This window comes from Theobroma umbraticum, unplaced genomic scaffold (assembly GCF_002168275.2).
Source record: "Theobroma umbraticum cultivar Fairchild unplaced genomic scaffold, ASM216827v3 scaffold_2.0, whole genome shotgun sequence".
Lineage (NCBI taxonomy): Eukaryota > Viridiplantae > Streptophyta > Magnoliopsida > Malvales > Malvaceae > Theobroma > Theobroma umbraticum.
This window is the reverse complement of record NW_018397277.1, coordinates 1,146,413-1,152,414: the sequence shown is the minus strand read 5'-3', so window position 1 is coordinate 1,152,414 and position 6,002 is coordinate 1,146,413.

Here is a 6,002-nt window from a genome sequence, read left to right as displayed (position 1 = left end):
ACGGTGGAATTGAAGAAAGAGAAGAAAATGCTTAAGGACAAAGAAAAATGAAGGTTTTAGCACTTAATATGATAAAAAGAAAAAAAATAGTAAAAGTTACTCCTTTTTGGCTGGTCATGTGGTGTAGATAGAAAGAAAATTCAAGAAAGTTTCAAGGTTATCTATTTCGTCAATGTATGGAAAATTCTTTGTCTTTTTCCCGTTAGTCCTTCTCCCATCCTTTCCTTCCTTTCTTATACCAATTTTTCTCAACAAGTCTTACATAGGTGACCGGCCATATGAAACAAAATAAGAGAAAGAAAAGTGAAAACTTTTTTTGTAAGCTTTGACCAAGCTAAATAGTAAAATTACCATGTAACCCTCCTAAGTTCTCATTCTTTTTATTGAGTCCTCCCATCACTTTTTAAATTCTAATTTTTTTTCTATTTCTTCCTTGATATGTGTATAAGTATAATATAAAGTTTACACCCCATTAGTGTGCCACCATAATATTTAAATATATACTTACCCGATTGTGCTCTATTTCATAAAAACACGCGGGTTCCCTCTAACCTCATTGTTTTCTTCCAAATTTTCTCTTTTCTTCTCCTCCCCCACTTAGATTATTCATATAACCCTCTATTTTAACTAATTTCACTGATAAATAAAATATTAATATTTTAATATTATTTTATTTAAAAATATTCTGTCTACCTATCACCGTTCTCTAACACTCAAACTTACATCCAATAACCTTTATTCTCATAAGTAAAGTCTTATCAACCTTTAAATGAGGATACGGGGTGTTACAATCTCCTCCACTTAAGACAAATTCGTCCTCAAATTTAAATGGAATGAGTTGGTAATACATACCTTAATCTTGAAAAATATATGGATATTCCTTCCTCATTTCCTCTTCGGGTTCCCAAGTTGCCTCCTCCACTGATCGGTTTTGCCACAAAATTGTTACCGAGGCAACCTCCTTGGAGCGCAGTCGTTTTACTTGACGATCCAGTATTGCCGCCGGCTATTCTTCAAATGTCAGTCTTTCATCCAATGGTACTCCTTCATAACGTATGATATGCGTCGGATCCTTAATGTATTTTCTTAACATAGACACATGGAATGTAGGATATACTTGAGCCAATTCCTCAGGTAAAGCTAATCGATATGCTGTTGATCCAATACGTTCCAAGATCTCAAAAGGTCTAATGTATCTCAGACTCAATTTCCATTTCTTTTCGAATCTTCTACTTCATTTTTGTGGGGATACCTTCAGAAACACAAAATCCCCCACTTAGAACTCCAAAGGACAATGCCTATTATCTGCATAAGACTTTTGTCTACTCTGGGCTATCTTTAAACGTTCCTTTACTAAACTGACCACATCAATTGCTTGTTGAACCAAATTAGGTCCTAACAATTTCCTTTCTCCCACTTCAAACCATCCAATGGGTGACCTACACTTTCGCCCATATAGTGCTTCAAAAGAAGCCATTCCAATACTAGCTTGATAGCTATTGTTATATGCAAATTTTGCTAAAGATAATTGTTGATTCCACGTGATCCCCAAATCTAATACTACTGATCTCAACATATCCTCAAGTATTTGTATCACCTATTTTGACTGGCCATCTGTTTGAGGATGATATGCAGCACTGAAGTCTAAACGAGTGCCTAAGGCTCCATGTAAACTACTTGAAAACTAATTAGTGAATTGTGACCCTCAATCAGACACTATGATCATAGGAACTCCATGCAATCGTACAATGCAATCAATATAAACCTTTGCATACTTAGCTGATCCATAGCTAGTTCTTACCGAAATAAAATGAGTAGATTTGGTCAATCGATCCACTATTACCCAAATCGAATCATATCCTCCACTAACACGAGGCAATCCTGTCAAAAAATCCATAGCCACGTGTTCCCATTTTCATTCGAGAATCGGCAGGGTTGCAGCAAACTTGGGGGTTTCCCATGTTCAGCTTTAACTTGCTGACAAATCAAGCATTTGGCTACATATTTAGCTATGTCTTTCTTCATACCTAGCCACCAATAAACCATTTTTAGGTCATGATACATCTTAGTGGCTCTTGGATGGACAGTATAGGCCGTAATGTGGGCTTCTTCTAAAATTTCTTCCCTCAAGTTATCTTGATTCGGCACATACGTTTAGAATCCATACTTCAACAGCCCATCATCTCCATATTCATAGTTTTGATCCCGCTCTTCCGAGCCCAAAATTTTCATCACAAATTCATCTTGACCTTGGGCATTGCAGATTCAATCTAAAATCATTGGTCGTACTCGAAAATGAGCAATAAGAGTATTAGGACTGCCAATATCCATTTTGATCCCCATGCTATCCAAACTTTGCCATTCATGCACTAGATTTCTCTATTCAACTGACACGTGGGCCAAACTCCCCATAGATTTTCGACTTAAGGCATCGGCTACAATATTTGCCTTACCGGGGCGTTAATGAATAGTGCAATCGTAATCTTTAAGCAACTCCATCCATCGACGTTGCCTTAAATTAAGATCACGTTGCTGAAATATATATTTCAAACTTTTGTGATTAGTATATATTTCAAAGCTTCCCCATACAGATAATGGTGCCAAATCTTTTAGGCAAACGCTATCGTTGCCATCTCCAAAACATGGGTAGGATAATTTTGTTCTTGCTTCTTAAGTTGTCTCGAGGCATATGCTATAACTCTTCTGTTTTGCATCAACACACATCCCAATCTAACCCTTGATGCATCATAATACACAACATACCCTCCTTAACCAGTCGGTAAACTTAAGATTGGTGCTAACATCAAACACGCCTTTAATCTTAGAAAACCATCTTCACATTCATCAGTCCAATCAAACTTAGCTCCCTTTCACATCAACTTTGTCAATGGTGCCACTATTATCGAGAAGTCCATCACAAATCGACGATAATACCTGGCCAATCCCAGAAAACTTTGAATCTCCGTAATTGTACTTGGTCTTGACCAAGTTTGGATCGATGCCACTTTTTTCGGATCCACACTAATCCCTTCCTTCGATATTACATGTCTGAGAAAACTAACACTTTCTAACCAAAAGGCACAGTTAGAGAATTGGCATACAATTCATGTTCCCGAAATGTATACAACACCATCCTGAAGTGTTGTGCATGCTCTTCAAGATTTTGAGAATACACTAAGATATCATCAATAAATACCACCACAAATCTATCCAAATAAGTTCGGAATACTCTATTTATTAAATCCATGAATACGGCGGGAGCATTAGTTAAACCAAAAGACATCACCAATAACTCAAAATGTCGATACCTCATATGGAATGCAATCTTTGGTACATCCTCTTCTCGAACTCTTAATTGATGATACCCCGAGCGTAGGTCAATTTTGGAGAAACATCTTGCTCCTTGTACTTGATTAAATAAATCATCGATTTTGGGAAGTGGGTATTTATTCTTAATAGTCACACTGTTCAACTTTCGATAATCAACACACAACCTTAAACTCCCATTCTTTTTCTTTACAAATAATACCAGAGCTCCCCAAGGGGAAGTGCTTGGACAAATAAATCTCTTTTCTCCCAACTCTTGTAATTGTTATCGTAATACTCGCATTTCTGCGGACGCCATTCGATAAGGAACTTCAGATATTGGTTTCGTGCCAAGAATCAAATTAATACAAAAATCAACTTCTCTTTCTGGGGGCAATCTTGGTAATTTGCTTAAGAACACATCTTTGAACTCATTGATTATTGGCACTGTTTTAATATCAGGAAAACTTTCCCCCATCGACATTCCTTCTGTGGCTACTACACACGCCAAACAATTCTATCTGGTTTCTACTCTAGTGATCTCTGTCAATATCTTTTTATTGCACGGACTCTTATGTCCATATATAATAAAAGGGACTTATCCGGGAAACTTAAATTCCACATATTTATAATGACAATCGACATTGGCATAACAATCATATAACCAATCCATTCCTAATATAGCATCAAATCCCAATGTCATCAATAACACCAAATCCACCAAGGTCTCCCAATGATTGACTTGAACTACACAAGACTTATAAACAAACTCTACCATGTACATTTTTTTCAAAAGGATGGTCACTACCAATGGTTCTTCCATTATTTCACAAAGTCTATTCAATCATGACAAAAATTTCGAGGAAACAAAAGAATGAGAAGCTCTAGGATCAAATAAGACTAATGCATCATAACCACAAATTAAAAGGATACTTGTCACCACATCATTAGAGGCAGGCACATCTTGCAGGCCTAGGGCAAATACTCTCGCTTGTTCTCCTCCGGAAGTACCCTGTGGCACTAACTCAGTAGATCAGGATCGGGAGGTGAAAGCTATCCCCTTGCCTTTATCAGGTCAACTTTTGCTTATTAGAGTTGAAACTGCAGATGCTACTCCTAAAACTGGAGGCACATACCCACGACCAGTTCCTTGCGATCTTCTTTCATAAAGGCAATCTCTTCGCATATGTCTCGATTGGACGCAATTAAAGCATACATCAAATGATCGAGCACATGACCCCGTATGCATATTACATAATGTGCGCAATAAGGATTCCTCTGACCCAACCGCTGACTGTTAGGGCTAGTCATTTCATTACCAGGTCCTCGACGATTATTTTCCCCAAGAAAATTTCCACATTGAAATGAACTACTAAACTAGGGATTCCTCCTAAACCCTTAGGATCCAATTGATGCTTGCCCTATATTCTGAACCATATGCCTCCTACCAAGTCGGCTTGCTCTCCCAAAAATCATTTCTCGACCCATGTTTCGGTGACTAGTCTGTCCTTCAACCTTAATTCTTTTAGTACTTTCATGAAGTGCCCTAGCTTCCATACTACAACCCTCAATTAGCCGAACACAATCTACTACATCGGAGTATGAATCAAACCTTTACGGTGCAACAGTTTTGAACAAATACTCAGATAGTCTAGCCACAAATTGATTGACCCTCATTTCTTTCGAAGACACAAGGTATGGGATGTATCTAGACAATTGCGTAAACTGCACGTCATATTCAGATACTGTCATCCCGGGTGTTTGTCTTAAAGCCTCAAATTCCCAGGCCTTAGCTGCTCGCACACTATGAGCCATAAATCTATCCATAAAGGCTTTATCAAACTCCTTCCACCCAAGTGGACCGGCATCGCTCGATCTACTCCACATGTACGATGTAATCCACTATTGTGCTACATCTTCCAAACGAAGACTAGCCAAAGTTACTGACCTAATGCTTGAAGCTCCCAAGGCACGACAAATCCTCTCATAGTGTCCAAAAATCTACGTGGGTCCTCTCCCATTGTGGAACCAATAAAGGATGGAGGTTTTAGTTTCATGAATGCAGATAATGATACTAAGTCATTTCCTTCATCATCATTTGAATCATTTTCACCCTCCTCCTCTTACTCTTCTTCCACTATCATATCTGCATCTAGATCATAGTCCGGATCTTCTGAAACAGACTCCATGTACTCTTCAGCCGCACTAGCACATCTCTAAGTAAACTTGGTAAACAGTTGGATCAAATTTCACAACCCAGCAGCTAATTCATCCAAGGTAGTGCTCTCTACAGTCGATATACCTGCTCTGGTGCTGTCCATACTAGCATTCTTGTGATCATTGGAACTACCCTCACTTGAGCATCGAGAACTCCTCTTCCCCCTAGTTCTAGGACGACCTTGTCCACATGAGGGAGAAACTCATAATCGCTCAACCGTTTCTCGGGGCATGTCTAATCCACCTATAGCCTTCCAAGATGCTCGAGTCCGAGGTGGCATCTCAAACCTGGACATCGATAATAAATTCTCATTATTTAATAATCTCTTATAAGTCTACATGATGGTTTTCAAAAATAAGTAGGTCTACGTAGTCTCCTGCCAACAATTGGTGCTACAGTCACTAACTATAAGCAAGACTTTACGTTGACCCTACTACTCCGCTGCCTGACACGAAAATTTCTAGGACTCAACTAAACT